The sequence below is a fragment of the Culex pipiens genome, chromosome 3, assembly GCF_016801865.2.
Source record: "Culex pipiens pallens isolate TS chromosome 3, TS_CPP_V2, whole genome shotgun sequence".
In the NCBI taxonomy this organism is placed as follows: domain Eukaryota; kingdom Metazoa; phylum Arthropoda; class Insecta; order Diptera; family Culicidae; genus Culex; species Culex pipiens.
Genome location: NC_068939.1, coordinates 162,551,344 through 162,571,054, shown reverse-complemented (window position 1 = coordinate 162,571,054; position 19,711 = coordinate 162,551,344). Strand labels below are relative to the sequence as shown.

At 41.7% G+C, this 19,711-nt stretch overlaps 1 protein-coding gene and 1 long non-coding RNA gene across 8 annotated transcripts in view; one reads left to right on the top strand and one right to left on the bottom strand.

The window, feature by feature from the left end:
- LOC120429861 (very low-density lipoprotein receptor-like) overlaps window positions 1–19,711 on the bottom strand; it is a 373,714-nt gene that overhangs the window by 153,588 nt on the left and 200,415 nt on the right. The window lies entirely within an intron of this gene.
- LOC128093321 (uncharacterized) lies at window positions 6,840–7,439 on the top strand. Its single transcript, XR_008212405.1, has 3 exons — window positions 6,840–6,980; window positions 7,042–7,223; window positions 7,299–7,439. It is a non-coding gene; the product is annotated as an uncharacterized LOC128093321 (long non-coding RNA).

The window sequence follows — 19,711 nt, the reverse complement described above, 5'->3', positions numbered from 1 at the left end:
TTTGTTAAATATGTTTAGATCTTTGGGATAATTTAGTCTAATTTCGTCGGGGTCATTATCTTGGCCATGAAATGGGGTCCTTAAGCTAAAATTATTTTAAAAAATTGAAATTTTGGAAGCTGATTTTTTTAATTTTTTGATATACTCCCTAAGGGACTTTGCTAAAATTGGCTAGAACTATGGGATAATTATGACCAATTTCGTCGGGGTCATTATTTTGGCCATGAAATGGGGTCCTTAAGCTAAAATTATTCTAAAAAGTTGAAATTTTGGAAGTTGATTTTTTAAATTATTTGATATACCCCCTAAGGGATTTTACTAAAATTGGCTAGAACTATGAAATAATTTTGACCAATTTCATCGGGGTCATTATTTCACCATGAAATGGGGTTTCAAGCTAAAATTAATCCGATAAATTAACTTTTGAGAGTTCTTTTTTTTATTTTGTTATATTCCCTAACGGAATTGATTTATTTATTGAGAATTTTTGAAGTGTGAATAACAAAAACTGTTATTATTTTCACAGAGCCAGAAGTCGGAGCTGACGTTGAAGTTCGAGCTGGAGTCCGAGGTCACCTCGGAGACTGCATCGGATTCATCTAATTTTCAGCAACTTTTACTTGGAGTCGGAATCTGTGAAGTCGGGTATTTTTGGAGAGCTAAAGTCGTCGTTGACGTCATATCCTGCATCCAGAGTCGGAGTTGTCTTCAAAGTATGGATTCAAAGTCGCTTGGAGGTACCTGACTCTGCAGCCCTGACTAGTACAGAGGTGTTATGGCAACTGCAGGTTTATTTGCAAATTACAAATAAACCAAAACAATAACTTTTTTTGTTATGGAGACATACCAGTTCAATAACATTTTTTGTTATTATGCTGCTCCACCTCTCCGCACAAAATAACAAATCTTGTTATTCCTTCATGATTCCTTCTGTGTTATTGGTTTGTTATTGCAATAACAACATAATAACATTTTGAGTTATTCTTCGAACAAATCTTTGTTATTGATTTTTGTTATTTTAACAACTAATCCGATCATCCCAATAACATATTTCGATCTTCTCACAATATCAAAAACTGACCTTCCCAAGTTATTTCCGTCTGCTCGGGGGGCTGCAGAGTCAGGTACCTCCAAGCGACTTTGAATCCATACTTTGAAGACAACTCCGACTCTGGATGCAGGATATGACGTCAACGACGACTTTAGCTCTCCAAAAATACCCGACTTCACAGATTCCGACTCCAAGTAAAAGTTGCTGAAAATTAGATGAATCCGATGCAGTCTCCGAGGTGACCTCGGACTCCAGCTCGAACTTCAACGTCAGCTCCGACTTCTGGCTCTGTGAAAATAATAACAGTTTTTGTTATTCACACTTCAAAAATTCTCAATAAATAAATCAATTCCGTTAGGGAATATAACAAAATAAAAAAAAAGAACTCTCAAAAGTTAATTTATCGGATTAATTTTAGCTTGAAACCCCATTTCATGGTGAAATAATGACCCCGATGAAATTGGTCAAAATTATTTCATAGTTCTAGCCAATTTTAGTAAAATCCCTTAGGGGGTATATCAAATAATTTAAAAAATCAACTTCCAAAATTTCAACTTTTTAGAATAATTTTAGCTTAAGGACCCCATTTCATGGCCAAAATAATGACCCCGACGAAATTGGTCATAATTATCCCATAGTTCTAGCCAATTTTAGCAAAGTCCCTTAGGGAGTATATCAAAAAATTAAAAAAATCAGCTTCCAAAATTTCAATTTTTTAAAATAATTTTAGCTTAAGGACCCCATTTCATGGCCAAGATAATGACCCCGACGAAATTAGACTAAATTATCCCAAAGATCTAAACATATTTAACAAAAGAAAAAATAATAACAGATTGTGTTATGGACACTTAGAAACTTTTCCATTTGTGCGATTTGTGGTAATTTTATTTCTAAGTCAGTATACCGAACGAATAACAAATTTTGTTATTAGGAGAGTTTTTGAAATGTATAACATTTCCTCTTATTGGCGTGTTATTAAACATTTTCAATATAAAATCACTTCAATACCAAATTTTGTTATTTTATCAGAAACTGTTATTATTTTTTCTTCTTGAAGTTGAACTTCAGGTTAAAATAATAACACTTTTTGTTATTTTAACAGGATTTGTTATTGAAATATTATTAATTTTGTTATTACCGTCTGCCCGGGAATTTACAATTTCCACAAAGACTGTTAATGCAAAATAATAAAATTTTATGCCAAATTTCACGGTACTCAGAAGAAAAAAAAAATTAAATCTTGCGAATCCCGATTAGGAATCTTCTAATTTCATTGGTATTTAATCCATTTAATAGGAAATAGTAGTCAAACTGTTATAATTGAAAACAATTCAAAACAGTTTAAAAACAAATTTGGTTGCAAAACATTAAAATAAATAAAAGAATTACAATGAGTGCATAAAACTTAAGGGGTTACATACATATTAATCGGCAAAAATGTCAGAGGTTGTTTTGAGCACAAACCCAAAAAAATCAGGTCATGAAAACATACATTTTCAACTTTCATCAAAATAAATTTGAACATTTGGTTGCATCATTGCCGAGATGTAGCTATATGAAGTTAGCATTTTCAAAAAACGTGTGCCTCGATATATCGACACTGCCTTGACCAAATCGGCTCAAAATTTTTGAATTTTTGATTTTTGTATTTTTTTAAAATGCAAAATTTCAAAATCGGACTTCGTCTTGCGAATCTTCACCCAAAATTTCATCCAATTTGGTCTATCCTATCTCGAGATATTGTGGCACCCGTAAATCAACTCGGTGTTCAGAGAAAAACGCTCGCAAAGTTTGACAGTTCACTTTGCGCATGGCAAAATTTTCAGCTTAAATCATCTCTTACTCAGTTTAATCATGAAATATCTTCAGGGAACTGCCAGGAGTGATTGAAAATAATTTTTTAAGTTGATTTAATAAATTTTCCGTAACATGAATTTAAAAAAATATTAAATTTCACGAATTTCAAAAGTTCTGTAATTTTCACAAAATACAGTTTTTTCGAAAATACTAAAATTTTTATAAATTGCAATATGAATATCAAACAAAGCGAAATTTTGCATGCATGCATTGTTTTAGAATTTTTTGAATGACTTGCTAAAAATTTCACAAAATACCGATTGTTTTAAAGAACTCAAATTTTTATAAGTTGCAATATGTGTATCAAAACGAAATTTTGTACGCATTTTCATTTTTTTTTTGTTCCCATAAAACGGACTCAGAAAGACATCTATTGCGCCATAGTGCATATGATAGTGCAGAATATGGTTGCAAAGATATTATTTTTTTTTGAAAATACAGAAAAAGTGGTAACAAATGTTTTAAAATTATTGTTTTGCAATTGAAAAGTTCTTTACTGTTTTTTTATAGTTGTACTGTTTTGTAGTGAAAGTCAAGTGAAGGTTAAAATTTTCGGAAATTTTAACATTTTTATTATTTTAAGTATTTGATCGAGCCAGCTTTTTTTGAAAAGCTGATGTCCAGTTTCGATTCGAGCGGACTGTAATTTCTCGAGCAAACACAACACTTCTTCCGGCGGACTGGGGGAACCGGGAATTTCACTGGGAGGATCGGATTATCGCAAGCAAGCCACTAAAACACTCAAGTTTCTCTTAACTACATCTATTTATCGACTAATTAAACTTAAGGTTTCCTTCGAGTAGATTCGCGACGACGTAACTTCCGTCCGATCACTTCGGCTGCTTGCGGCGAACTTGTCCCAGCTTCTCGCACGATCGCGCTAACTCGTTCGTTGCGCGCCAAAAAACTCTCCACACGCGGGTGCGTTCGTTGCGTCGTTCTCTCCTTCTCCCTCGTTCTCGCACCGTCGTCAACGGCGCGCGGTTGCCAGCTTTGTCGTCGATCGCAGTAGCCGTGGGGTTGGACACTGCTCAGTTGTAAAATTTTCTTCGGGCTGACAGCTTTCGGCCCGAACATCCTCCCCACCGGAAGCGGCTGTAGTCTCGGCGTTGTCCAGAATCGGCAGCGGTGCCAGCTTGTGGATCGGCCGCTTCAATATTCCGGAACGTGTTCGCAAGTCGACGACTCGAACCATCTTGTCCGGACCCGGGTAAGTTTCGGTAACCACTCCGAGTCTCCACGATTGGGGTGGCAAGTTGTCCTCCTTGATCATGACAACCATGCCCTTGCGCACGTTGACCATCTTCCTGGTCCATTTTCCCCGAGCTTGAAGTTCCACCAGATACTCCCGTGACCAGCGCTTCCAAAAGTTGTCACGGAGCACCTGGACGTACTGCCAGCGGGACAGTCGATTTGTAGGAATCTCCTCGTAGGTTGGCTCTGGTATTGCCGTCAGCGGACGGTCAATCAAAAAATGTCCCGGCGTTAGCGGTTCGGGGTCCGATGGGTCCTCGGACTGCGCGTACAGAGGCCGCGAATTGAGTTGCGCCTCAATCTGGCAGAGCAGGGTAGCAAATTCCGTCATCGTGAGTAACGCAGTGTTGCATACCTTCTTCAGGATCGTCTTGGTGCTCTTGACTCCTGCTTCCCAAATTCCTCCCATGTGCGGTGCGCCAGGGGGGATCATACTCCATTGAATCTCGCGCGGCTGGCAAAACTCAAAAATCTTTCTCTCCGTCAGCTGATCCTGGAACAGCTTGTACAGGTCGTGTAACTCGTGCTTGGCGCCGACGAAGTTCGTCCCGTTATCAGAAAAAAGCTCCTCGGGTAGACCACGGCGGGACACGAACCGTAGCAGCGCAGCGATGAATGCTTCAGTCGACAGGCTCTCGACCGCCTCCAGGTGGATTCCCTTCGTTACCATGCACACGAACACGCACACGTAACCCTTGACCGGGGCCGCCTTCCGTCCAGCTTGCTTGATGAGGAACGGGCCCGCGAAGTCCAGGCCAACCTTCTGAAACGCTGGAGCTCTGTCGCAGCGACTCGTTGGCAGGTCTCCCATAAACTGCTTGGCTGTCGTGGGACTGACCTTGAAACACTGCACGCAGCTCCGTGTGATCTTGCGTACCACCGAACGAGCGTTGGGTATCCAGAATTGCCGGCGAACTGCCGCCAGCAATGCTAGCGGGCCAGCATGCAAGTTCTCCTTGTGAATGCATCTGACCAGGTTCTGCACCACCTTGTTGTGCTGCGGCAGTATCCACTGGTGCTTGGTTGCGTACGGCAGCCGCGAATGGCGCAGGCGACCGCCCACACGCAACAACCCATCGTCCAGAAATGGGTTCAAACAATTTAGTTTCTTGGAGGACTCACCTTTCTCGAGGCTGGCTATTTCGGCGGCGAACTCCAGGTGTTGCACCGCTCGCAAAATCGCCTTCTGCGACTCGCGCATCTCTGGGATCGTAGGGTACCTTGACACGATCCGCCTTTCCTTGACCTTCTCCTTACAGTTGCGGCAGAACCGCACGACGTAGGCGAAGATGCGCTGCAGCTCTCGAAACGATTCGATCCTCTCGAACGTTGGTTGAAATGTTTCGTACTGGATGGCCGCGCTTACGACCACAGCACGACGAAGCTCTGGAACGGCGTCATCTGGCAGCGGCTCTGGTTCCTCCATTTCGCAGATCTCACTTCGCTGGTACTCTGCGCACTTCTTCCATTTCTCGTTGGTTGCTAGCTTGGTTGCAGACATACCGCGTGAAACGATATCTGCAGGGTTGTCTGCAGTGCGCACATACTTCCACTCGAAAATACCGCCGGTAGCGACAATCTCAGCAACCCGATTTTTCACAAACACCTCCAGTTGATCAGGTTTCTTTTTTAGCCAAGCAAGCACGACCTGGCTGTCAGACCACAGCACAATTTTCCTGAAGACGAAGTCCACCGCCTCCAGGACGTTCTTGACCAACCGGTGCAGCAAGCGTGCGGCCAGCAGCTCACTCCGTGGGATCGTTTTCACCGTCTTTGGAACCAATTTCGATTTGGCGCACAGCAGGTTCAGTTCCGCGGGGCTCCCTGGGATGATCGATTTCACGTACACGCAAGCTCCGTACGCGTGCTTCGACGCGTCGGCGTACCCGTGCAGCTCGTTAGCAGCGGCGTTCGTAGCCACCACCCTACGCGGCACTCGAATCTTGTCGAGGTCCCGGATTGCATCCAGGAAGTTCTCCCACTCCTTCACTAGCTCTTCAGGTATCTGCTGATTCCATCCAATCTCCTTTTCCCAGATACGCTTCATCAATAACTTGCCGACGAGAACCACTGGCGCAGCGATTCCGGCCGGGTCGAAGATGCTCGCGACACGCGAGAGCACTTGCGATTTCGTTGGCCGCCCGCCTCGCTCGGAAGGCAGCGGCGCAAATTGTAGTTCGTCCGCCGCGGGGTTCCACAGCAGACCCAGAGCCTTGATCACCTCCTTGGTTCCAGTTCCACCAACGCTGACAAGCTCCTCCCGATCGGCTTCCGGAATGGCCTCCAAGAGTTCCGGACTGTTCGACGACCACTTGTGCAACTCAAATCCGCCTGCCTTGCACAGTTGGATCAGCTGCGATTGCGCTTCGGAAGCTTGTGAAATGTCGTCGAAACCGAACAGCGCGTTGTCGACGTAGAAGTCTTCCTCGATGATCTTGGCTGCTAGTGGGAATCGATGCTTCTCGTCTCTGGCCAGCTGCTGGAGCGCTCGTGTGGCCAGAAATGGTGCGGATGCAGTGCCGTAGGTGACCGTCGTCAACTCTAGCACCCTAAGCGGTTTCGTTGGATCGGTTCTCCAAAACACGCGCTGCAGCGGCGTGTGCCTTTCATCGACAAGGACTTGCCGATACATCTTGGCCACGTCTGTGGTCAGCACGTAGCGGGGGAAGCGAAAGCGAAGAACGATCGAGACAAGGGAGCTTTGGTTTAGGTCACCTACCTTCATCACATCGTTGAGAGAGAGGCCGTTCACTTTGGCGGATGCGTCGAACACCACGCGGCACTTGGTGGTAGTATTCGACGGGCGAAGAACGGCGTGGTGAGGCAGGTACCACTTCTTGAGTCCCGCTGGATCTTCACCTTCTTGTATCTCCTTGCAGTGTCCAAGCTTCTCGTACTCTTCCATGAACTCGACGTACTGCTTCTTCAACTCCGGCTGTTGTGCAAGCTTTCTCTCCAGAGCGTAGAATCTTCGCAGCGCCATCGTACGTGAATCGCCGAGCTCGGCGACCGACTCTTTGAGCGGAAGCTCCACCACGTACCTCCCAGTTGCATCCCGACGGTGTGTTTCCGTGAAGTGCAGCTCACATTCACTTTCTTCACTTGACACTTTCACATCACTTTCGTATTCTTCCAGCTCCCAAAAACGTTGAACGGTGCGGTTCAAGTCTTCCAGTGTGGCTGAGTGCGAGTGAACCACTGCTGCAGCTTCGTCTTCTTCATCGCACACGCCACCAACGACCCAGCCGAACTGAGTCTCGCGTAGCATTGGCAGGTGTTCCGCCAAATGCACTTCTCCGGGCATCAGCAACTTCAAGAACAGTTGATTGCCCAGTAGCAGATCCACCTTCCCAGGCTGGTGGAAAGACGGGTCCGCAAGTTGTACTCCAGGTGGCAGCTCCCAGCTGCGCACGTTCACTGCGGACGTGGGAAGGTCGGCCGTGACCCTCTCCGTGACCAAACACTTGATGTTCGCGCTGAAGCTGGAGTACCTCGAACGAAGTTGGACCACGCTGCCCGATGAAGCGTGGGTTTTCGTGCCGTCGATTCCTGCCACGGTGACGTTGGACGGAAACTGCTTCAAGCCCAGCGACTCCACCATGGCCCTCGAGATGAGGTTAGCTTGTGACGCACTGTCCAATAAAACTCTGCAGGGGTGGGCCTTGTTGTTTCGATCCATTATGTCCACCACTGCCGTGAGAAGCAGCACCTGTTGGGTTGGCGTCTCGTTGTGGCAACTCGCGGTTGTCAGCTGAGCTGCTTCTTGCTTCTTGACCTCCGGGGCTTGTTCCGGCGGTGCTTGTGTCACCTTCTGTTCCGACTTGGGGCGTTCTTCGGAGTGGAGCAGACTGTGGTGACGTCGTTTGCACTTCGAGCAGGTTCCCGGTGAAGTGCACTTCTTGCTGGGGTGTCCCTTCTTTAGACAGTTGAAGCACAGGTTGTGCTCCCGAACCTTGACCATTCTCTGCTGCAACGGAAGTGCCTTGAATTCCGGGCAGGCGTGGTTCTTGTGGCCCTTGCCACAGATGTCGCACCTGTCTTCCGACCTGGTCTCGGACTCGGACGTGGACACGGCGTACGACTTCTGGCTGGACTTGACGGCCGGCTTGGGCTGGACCGTTGGCTGCTTTGGTTTCAGGTCCTCGCAACGCTCCATGACGAAGCACTGGGCCTTCAGGAACTCCAGCATCTGATCGTACTGGGGCAGTTCTCCTTTCTTGACCTCCGACTCCCAGCGTCTTCGAGTGTCCTTGTCCAGCGCTGCGCCGAGCAGATGGACCACAATCAGCTCTGATATTCCCGTGAACTCCTGTTCCAGGAACTTCAGACTCTCTACGTGCCTTGTGCACTCGTCCACCAGGCCTCTCAACTCGACGTGGTTCTCCTTGTTCATCTTCGTCAGGTTCAGCAGCCCGTTGATGTGTCTGTCGATCGCATGACGCTTGTTGCCGTACTTTTCCTCCAGAATTTCCCAGGCATGGGCGTAGTTGCCCTCGCTGATGGTCTTCGCGTCGATCGACCCAACTGCACCCCCCACCAGCGCGTGTTCCAGATGGTAGAGCTTCACTGCTGGCGGATCGGGCGCCTTGTCGACCACTTCCTTGAACAGGACCTTGAACTTCGGCCAACTCTCGTAGCGGCCGTCGAACGAGGGGATTGGCATTCTCAAGGGATGGTGAACAATGACAGGGGGTTGAGGGGCTTGCGGGGGTGCAGTTGCGTTCAAGGTTCCGTTTGCCCTTGTGGCATTGAACCCGAGCAACTGCTCTTCGAGCATGAGGGCCACTCTGTCATGGAGGTCGTCAAATTCTTCGTAATGCTTGTCAGCCTGCTTACGACCCTCCATGTCGACCATGGCCAGGATGGATTCGTGGTTGGACATGTACTCCTTCTGAGCGGTTTCCAACTTTTTCATGTAGACATGAACTTGCGGCTCGCTTAGCTGGCGAACTTCCGCAGTCTCCGTGGGGCGAATAGCTTTGAGTATCTTCGTCACCTTACCTTTGGCCAGGCCTCGGCGGTGGACGAGCGTCTCGATCTCCATCTTGATCTTGTCCTGCAACTTCCGCTTCTTCTTCTCCTTCTTCACTACAGGAGTCGACGATATGGCCGAGTTTCCGAACTCAGCGCTTCCAGGTGATGTTGCAGGAGCTTTCGCGGAACTTTTCGGCATTCGAGGGACACCACCAATCGAGCCTTTTGCCCGAACCTAACACGGAAATCCACCAAGTTGGAAATCACGGTGCTAGGGGGAAACAATGGCGTCCTCTTGGCCGACACTTCACTATCTTCCGGTTCCGCTTCTGGAACCTTCCACTTGTTCTTCTTCTGGAACTTTTTTCCTCTCAAGAACGTTCTGGACGCAAGATGGCGTCGCTTCTTTTTTCGCCAAGATGGCGGCTTTTTCACTTGGTCGCGGCGTTCACTTTTTTCGCACTTTTCGCGAACTTGTCCACTTGCCGCGATACAAACGACCCTCCGCCTTTGTCCTGGGCACTACCCCGCACTTCCGGTTCACCAGATCCGGCTCGTTTGGACCATGTCCAGTTTCGATTCGAGCGGACTGTAATTTCTCGAGCAAACACAACACTTCTTCCGGCGGACTGGGGGAACCGGGAATTTCACTGGGAGGGTCGGATTATCGCAAGCAAGCCACTAAAACACTCAAGTTTCTCTTAACTACATCTATTTATCGACTAATTAAACTTAAGGTTTCCTTCGAGTAGATTCGCGACGACGTAACTTCCGTCCGATCACTTCGGCTGCTTGCGGCGAACTTGTCTCAGCTTCTCGCACGATCGCGCTAACTCGGTCGTTGCGCGCCAAAAAACTCTCCACACGCGGGTGCGTTCGTTGCGTTGTTCTCTCCATCTCTCTCGTTCTCGCACCGTCGTCAACGGCGCGCGGTTGCCAGCTTTGTCGTCGATCGCAGTAGCCGTGGGGTTGGACACTGCTCAGTTGGAAAATTTTCTTCGGGCTGACAGCTTTCGGCCCGAACAGCTGATGATTTTGTTTGCATTTTTCTCTCTGAGACTATGAACATTAGACAATTCGTTATCAAAAGCAGCCTCAAGAGAAATTTTTATCGATGAAAAGAGTTGTTTTAAGTGTCACCTAAATAAGCCACTAATTTTCAACTGACGTTATCACTCGAAAACTATTGGTTCGATTTTTAATATTTAAAAATGAAACTTTTGTGAAATTTGCTCATCTTTTCAATATAAATAATTAAAAATTAAAAAATTAGGATTGTATGAACAAAGTTTCAACCAAATAAAATCGAAATGATTTACGAAAATATGAAGAACTACTTAATTAAAAACTGTTGAGAAAACATGTTTTTCTAAACGCCATATTTATTTATTTTTTCATTTCAATTGGAATCGGTTTTACTGATAGTTTGATAGTTGATTTCATAGATAACTGATCGGAAACAAAAATGATACTTAATAAAGGCTGTGGTAAAACAAATTCCAATAAAAATGCATTGGTCGGTCGCACAACTAGATTGTAATTTTAACCACCTACACGAAAATCGGTTTGCTTTGTTACAATGAAAAAAAAAAAGTTGCGTAAAACATGTATTTTAATTAAACTGCCTCGTACATCGGAAACCATACGCAAACAACTGGTGTGGACCTCGGAAAAAAAACACTGCCCTCCATTTTGGCACCAGAAAGTTTTATTTATGCCCACGTGCGGTCAGATTAATTACCGGGGGAGGGGTGGGCACCATGTGCACAAGGGCTGTCAACTTGTCCGGCACAGTCCAGTAATTGAAACGAGTCGAGTCCGGTCGGTCACAGTTCCGCCCTTGTCACTCGTGATTTATGCACACTGTGACTGCTCTTCAGAATAGTGAAAAACGCTGATTTGAATCGTCATTCGTGAATTGTTTGGATCTCGCTTAAATTGAGCTTAAATTAATTGAAACCTGTTAGCGGAATGACGCTCGTCGGTTAATCTTGAATAGTTTAAATTAAGTTTGAATCACAATACATTCAAGCGTGAGCTTCGCTGGCCCCTTCGGGGCCCTGCCGCAAGCCATTAGTTAGACGTATGGCGGTAAGGAAAATTTATAACCAACCATTTGTTACCGGAGAACCGTGCCGTTTTGCCAGGGACTCATCAGTGACCCGCCGGGGGTCAATTTATCCTTAGCCTCACTTCTTCCAACTGGGGCCCTCCGGTAATTATCTGCTCTCAGTTTACCTTAATGCGTATGGGGGCGGTTTCGTCGAATTGAATCTTGGGGCCGTAGGCATCGGATTGGCCAGTGGTTCTCAATAAAATTAAAAAAATGTCTCTGAAAAAAAATCTTCCACGGGAATCAATCCAGAGCACTTTGATTGACTTTCTTTCTCTTAACCACTTCGCTACGATAACTTGACGTCAGTTGAGTGACACAATGTAACGCTCTCAGCTTCTTGATGATTGTTTCGTGCTTGAGCTGCAAACACTCTTCAGTTTGAGTCAATTTGGTCATTACCGGCGCCCGCCTAGTCAAATTGCAGATGACCCAAATTTTGAACCAGATTCCAAAAAAGGGAACCTCTGTCCCCATTCCTTCAACCTTTTACAACCGGGCACGTTCCAATTCTTGTTAGCTTTTCGCCACGATTCTTCCAAGGGGGTGGGGGGACACCACCCCCTCCCCTCAGTTCAGTGGAGCTGTCTTCGAAAGCTTCCTCCGAGCGTGTAATCATTGTCGTCTTCTTTATCACCACCCCCATCAGCACCATCATCGTCGGGCATCCTTTCTCATGGACGAAATCGATTTCTGGAGACAAGACGCCCCGTCTTCATGACTTCATCTTGTCGAGAGCGCTGCTCGAGAAGTGTGCGGTGGTGGTGCCAGTAAGCGAAAATGAAATTGCATTCTCAGCGCCAATAACAATTTTCCACCCGAGAATTAAGCTTGGTGTGTAATGTGTGGAGTATGTGACCGGAAAAGGTGATACAAAATTAGAGAAAAAAAGTTGCAAAAACTTACCAACTTTCCAAAATTGAAAAAAAAAGTTTAAGGAAAAATAATCTGACGTTTCAGGAGTAAATTCGTCAATTTAAAATTCTTTCCTAAAACTTTTCCCATCCCCGTCAGTAGCCAACATTGTCAAACGCTCACGCAAGCTTGCAAGAAGCTCAGCTGAGATCTCAACTTCCCGGGCGCTTAGGACGACAAACACCACACCGGTAACCGTCACACGAAGGAGGAGCTCGGAAAAAAGTAAAAATAGAAAGTAAATTAATTTACAAGCACCCAGATTACTGGGCGAGTCACACTGCCGGTTGCGTCGATTGTTGCGGCACCAAGGACGATCAGAAGCTGCTGTCTGGCGGCCGTAGAGAATTCTGTCTGCCGAGAAAGGATTGCAAGAGTGGCAATTATCGTAATTTGAAGTGAGGTCTCGTTTTCGGAAGGCAGCAATTTCGGGGGGGCATCGTGGCGATGTGGTTCGTGAGACCCGGTGACTATCAGATGGGTGATGCAATTATCGGAGTTGCCAAACTGATTGTAATTGAAACTGTGCGGCTGCGTTGGTTTTGAGTAGATTAAATTGACCAAAGAATACATTTCGTGTCATTGGTTCACCCGTCAAAGTCTTTATAACACGCCGTCTTGCTAACTTGTCGTACGTGCATTTTGAGCCAAATTGAGTTAAGAACGCCATTTTGTGCAGCTCGAAATGCCTTTTGACCTTCACAGATCCTTCAAATTCGATTTAAATCTTGAGAGATTCCATAAAATCCGAAAAAACTCCGTGCATTTTTGTCACTTTTCATAAGAAAGAAGTTTTTGCGACAACTGGCCTAAGGTATTCCAGGTCAGAACGCGTTTGACACACGTGCAAGCCCGACTACCGTAAACATTTGTAATTGTAACTCGAGACTCCAGCAACCAAATTCAACCAAACTTCGGGAAAACAAAACACAGAATGGCCTACCAAACAAAACGTGTTTGTTTTTGTTTCAACATTAAAACGCGTTTTTCTCGGAACGCCAAAAAGCGACGTACGTCAAGTTAGTACGACGGCGTCAAAATGTGTGCAACAAAAATGCATACAAAAATGGTTCGATGATATTGGTAATTTTGAAGGAATACTTTCTGATCGATTTGGTGTCTTCGGCAAAGTTGTAGTATTGATGAAGACTATTCATTAAAAAAAAACACAAAAAAAAACAGATTGCAAGTTAACTTTTTTAACCAAAATTAAATTTATCAATAGAGCAATTCCAGCTCAAATCAGGATTTTTTCTGGTACTTTTGTACTCGACCCTATCCGATTTCAATGAAACTTTGTAGACATGTTATCCTGGGCCTATATAAGCCATTTTTGTGTACATGGAGCCAACAGTACTCGAAAATAACATTTGAGAAGGGCGTAAGATATTTAAATATTTTTGTGTTTTGTAATTTAAAAATTACTGTATCTCGAAGCCGTTGCGTCTTTCAAAAAGTGGTCAAAGACAAACTTGAAGGAAATTGGACGGACTTTCTGAAAAAAATACACTGAAACAAAAATGCGCGCCACATCTATGAGATTTTTTGATTTTTAAGTCTAAAACTTAAATTTAAAGGTGTGTCTCGTAAATATTTTTACCGGAAAGCTCGTCCAATTTCCCATAAGTTTGCCTTTGACAGCATTTCAATTAGATGTAAGGGCTTACAGATATAATCTTAATTGCATTGCTAATAACTGAAAATAGAATATTTTTTTCAGTGTGGTTGAAACCAGGCCAGTAAATTTGCTTACGTAAATATAAAAACGATAGAAATCCAAAAGCTGTCACAGGCAAACTTATAGGAAATTGGACGAGCTTTCCGGTAAAAATATTTACGAGACTGAAAAATCAAGTCTGTCATATAGAAATTGCCAAAAACCATCAAAAAACCCGTTTTTTCAACATTTTTGTTTTTAAAATCGCTGTATCTTCCCAAGGATTGGACATAGGACAATGGTCAATATGGAGACTTTTATGTAAAATTGTCTGGAAAATCGATCCCCACTACTGGTTTTTAAAAATTTTGCCGTTTAGACCACTTAAAAAAAACAGTTTTAGTAAATGATTTTTGTATTTTTTTAAGAGAGACATACCATCATGCATTTTTCGTCAGTCTTTTGGTAACATTTTAGGCCATTTCCTCAAAAAATTTGAATGAAAAAAAAATCGTGACATCACCGTTAAATTTAAGTTTTAGACTTACAAATGAAAAAATCTCATAGATGTGGCGTGTATTTTTGTTTCAGTGTATTTTTTCAGAAAGCCCGTCCAATTTCCTACAAGTTTGTCTTTGACCACTTTTTGATACGACTTAACGGCTTCGAGATACAGTAATTTTTAAATTACAAAATACAAAAATATTTAAATATCTTACGCCCTCCTTAAAAGTTATTTTCGAGTACTATTACAAAATACAAAAATATTTAAATATCTTACGCCCTCCTTAAAAGTTATTTTCGAGTACTATTGGCTCCATATACACAAAAATGACATATAGGACTCGGATAACATTTCTACAAAGTTTCATTGAAATCGGAGAGGGTCGGGTACAAAAGTACCAGAAAAATTCCTGATTTGAGCTGGAATTGCTCAATAGCAGCATTTTAATGTTTTGACATTTTTTGATATTTAAAAACAAAAACTCGCACATTTTAAGCCAAAGAGAATTACGGACAGTTGAAATTTTTTTTTTGAAATTCTATTTAAATTTCAGGTTGTTGACCCCTTCCATACATTCAAAAATTGCCAAAAAATCATAAGACAAATAAAATAATTCTAGCTGAAAATTCAAGTTTTCATAAAAGAAAGTTCTACGATTGTTATTGTATTTTTATCAATTAGGGCACTTTCGAACTTTCTGAAATTTTGGATTGGAAAAAGACCTAAAACTTTAGTAAAAAATGTTTTCATAATATTATTGATGTTATGTAATTTTATGATGGTAGAAGCATGAAATTTTAACAAGCCTGATGTTGAATTGGAAATGTAAACGATAAGTTCATTAATTTTTATTTATACATAAAATGCATAATTTTCGAGTGATAGCCAACTTTAAGCCTAGTTTATGGTAAAATTAGTATTTTTTTTGTTTGTTTCTAAAGTTGTGTTCATCATTACCAAACGTATTTTATTTTAAAGCTGACAAAATTCTGGACAATTATCTACAAAATTTTCATGATTTTCAATATTTTTAAATTAAAACATTTAGACATTTTTTCGATTTTTCCGAAAAATTATATTTTCAGAATTGTCAAACTTAGCCTAATATATGAAAATTTAAATATTTAAAGTTTTAAATATATATTTAAATATATTTAGGTACTTTTCAAACATTGACATGACAAAAAGGGCGGAATGGTCGAAAATACACTTTTATTTTGCCTTTTAATAAGAAACATAAAATGTGAAAATAAAAAAAAGAGTTTTTTTTGTCACTGTTTGTATGTATTATTACTATTTATTAGTTATTATCGTTTTGATTTCTTAGGCATTTTTAATAAATCTGAGGACAGCATTTTTGTGATAAATATTACATCGCATATTGGGTCATTCCAGGTCAACTGGGTACACCTTTGGACTCGACCTTCACCGATTTGGACCAAATTTGTAGGGAACGTTGATCTATCAATAGTTAACAGAAATCCAAAATTTGGTGCTAATTGGACCATCCCTCCATTTTTGGAACCGCCTTCTTTTTCGTGACAATTTCTTAAAAACTTTTTTTTCTCTAGTCATAACTTTGCAACTATTTGAGCAAAAGACTTTCTACAGGCAGCATAGCATATAAAAATTGAAATTACAAGCCTAGGTTTCAACATTTGGACGAAAAAAGTGTTTAAAAATGCATTTTACAGGCATACAGTTGTTTCCAATCATTAATTTTAAAAATATCGAGGTATTGACTGTACATTTCATGAAAATTTAAAATGTTTTCAAAGGAGTTCAAACATGCTGGATATTATTATAAACGCGGGAAAATGCATTTTAACTGGTTTTCAGTTTATTAAACTTTAATTTTCATTAAAATTTTGAAGTTTGTCGAAAAAATATTTTTTTTGCTTCCTGATTATTCAAGCCAACATTGAACGGGGGCGACATGAACTTTGAAAAATATTTGCAACATTATCAATTAAAATTTATTTGGTAAAAACTTGTGAAATTGATTGTTAACTATTTAAAATACATTGTATAATGTTCATTTTGTTAATTTTAATCAAATAGGGCACTTTAAGATTTTTGACAAATTTGAATTTTGGCAGTACATGTCGAAAGTTGTCTTAAATGTTGAAGAAAAACATATTTTCATAAATTTAATCATGTTTTCCAAATTTTGCACAGCAGCATAACTTCAATAATAGAGAAATCATTTTGTGATACTTTCTACAGCACGATTGTCTTAAAATTTAGTATTTTTTTTTAATTTTTGCTAAGAATTCAAGGTCAGAATACGGCCTAGCTAAACAATATTTAATTTCAAAAAACTTTGTTCTCAGTATCTCAAATTTTTTATGCTCAGTTTTTCTATATATTTGTGATATTTTCATTCGTCCATCTTTAACATTTATTTCTAGAGTTTTAATTTTAAAATGACCTATAAGCTATGGGAGTTGCTTTTGCTTTGGTTGAATTTAGCATGCGAACTAGATTTCAATTTTCAAATAAGGGTTGAAAATTTATGATGTTATGTTCATAGAATTTTTTAATATTTTTTGTATAAAAGTTACAAGTGAAAATGCTCATCTCTTTGGAAACAAAAACAAAGCTGCAATATAATAATTTAATGCAGCAGAAGACGATTTTGCTGTGTGTACAAATGTTTTCTCTTCAAAAAACAACATTGCCACCGATGACGAGGTTGAATACCTTCTCCCCAGGGGAAGTCCCTCCGAAGGATCTTGCACCAGTTCAAAACGTCTGCTGCAGCATCCCTCGAGCAGTCCGACATGACTTTATACACGTGTGCTTAGTCGTCACTAGACATACCCCTGCAGGCTTCTGACCTCCCTCCCCTCCCTCCTTTCTGCCAAGGTGTATCAAAGCATATTAATTTATATTTATGGCAAATATAAATCATACCGGCAGCCATAACCAACACGGCCTTTCGAGAGGAATGTCTGGACATGGTTCCGAGTTCTGAGCATCGGGGCCATAAGGCTACGACGACGACGACGACGCAACAAAGTCACTTGGACAGTCCGGCAATGCTACGGCAGCTAGCATATGTTTCACAATATCGATATTGGTTCTGTGCATCGTCGGCAGCGCACCAGGACGGGAATAACACTAGAGGATATATTATGTATAGAAGCACATCAGACATGCAGCAGATGGAATTCTGCATAATGACCCGGACCTGGGATGATGCACCCAGAACGGGGACTGTGTTGAATTTCAATTTGATGACTAATTGATATTTGATTTCGCTTCAAAGGGTTCTATTGAAATTTGCAATAATATCTGGTTTTAGTGGGAAATATTGAACCTTTGAAAATAACTCAAACTTGCAGAAACTCCCACTCAGGTGCAACCACTTCCGCACCCCGAAAGTCGAAACTAACTCTAATTGTATATTTGCAGCGTGTGGATTACCATGTTTGCCCACCCTCGGTCACAAACTAATGTTTATCGCCACAAGCCAGTCGGCCACACGATCCTGGGGACATGATCCTTGCCCGACCTCCTCCCCTCCCACGTGTGCCACCACCCACCTGACCCGGGGCTTGCAACGATAAGCTAATAATGATTAAATCACACCTCTCCGCACTCGCATCGAATCTGCAAGTCCAGCAAATTGTGTATCATTTTATGTGTTCCGGGATTTACGAACCGGAACAGGAGGGGGAGGCCACTTCCGGCACAGCTAATGAGTTTGAGATCGGAATGGATGCTGTGGGGAGGATTTTGAAGCGTTTGATAGTGGCTAAACTGGGCTACCTGGTTGGCTATTTGAAATGTACGTCCAGAAAACATAAACAAACAAATGTCAAACATCCTTCAATGAAAAACGTTTCTTAATCCACCATTAGGTGGGTGATGCCTTCCTCACATTTACAAAGTAATAATGAAAATAAATTTATGAAAAAAATATATACCTGATACAGACTTTTCCAGAAAACATGCAGACTCTCATTTGAAGCAATATGGCAACCGGGCGTTTCGAATCTGGTGCGACTCTCGCACGTAAACAAAAAGACCCGGCCTTTTGAGGTTATGCAAAAAATCACCCTTTTTTGTATCTACAAAAATCTTTTTCTTGACATAACTTTTTAAATACTTAACTAAACAAAATTAAATTTAATAGGGTCTTAGGGGACCCCAAAACGAACAGAATAAGGCGGATCCGGCCAAAATCGTGTCTACACACATCCCCACAGACATTTGTTCAGAATTTGATTCTGAGTCGAAAGGTATACGTGAAGGTATATCTAGGAGGTGTATTTAAGAAGTTCATTTTTCAAGTTATTTTATAGCCTTGCCTCAGTGAGGTGAGGAAGGCAAAGGGAAGGTCTAATTATGTTATAGAACGGAACCATTGTCATTTAAATGGTCATTTAAATGGAAGCCGGTCTAGAGGCGAAATTAAGCTGTAGAGGGTTAAAAAGTAAAAAATTGTATTCGGGTAATTTTACAAGTTATCGCAAACTGACTTTTCATTTATACATTTTTGATAATATCAATATTGGAGCAATTCTATCAGATTTCGATCATTCGATTTTTTTTTTGTATTTTTTTAATCCGGCCGAATCTATTTTGGTGCCTCTGGTATGCCCAAAGAAGCCATTTTGCATCAGAACAATTCTCTACCAAATCCGGAAATGGATTTTATTTGTATACAAGTCTCCATACAATTTCGGCTGCTGTCCATACAAAAATGGTACGTAAATATTCAAATAGCTGTAACTTATGAGGGAATTTTCTGATCAATTTGGTGTCTTCGGCAAAGTTGTAGGTATTGTTGAGGACTTTTGAGAAAAAAATAGGTACACGGAAAAAATTTACAGATTTTTTAATCAACTTTTTTTTCACAAAAACTCAATTTCCAAAAAACCACATTTTTTTTTATTTTCGAGATTTTTTTATATGTTTTAGGGGACAAAAATCCGCAACTTTTGAGCTATAGAGAAATATGGTTAGAAAATCTGCCGCCGAGTTATGAATTTTTGAAAAATAGTGATCTTTGGAAAAATCAAAATTTCATGCAAAAAAAAATTAGGAATTTTTTTTATGTAATATTGAATTTTCAATCGAAAAGTGCTTAACAGATTTTTTGATAAAAGACTCTGTTTTCTAGATGTAGCCTCCGAAAATTTGATTTTAGCGAAATATTTGACCATGAGTGACTACTTCTAATTTTTTTTTTAAAGTTCAGAAAATTTACTATAAAACTGTCTCAGAGACATTGAAGATTGGACATCTGGTTGCTGAGATACAGCGCACAGTGGGCGAAATGGAACCCAAAATCGGACTTATTTGAACGCGGCTGGTTCCCTGGAATGAAAAATAGCGTTTCTTATGTGAAAAAATCCGGGGCATCGATTGAAATGG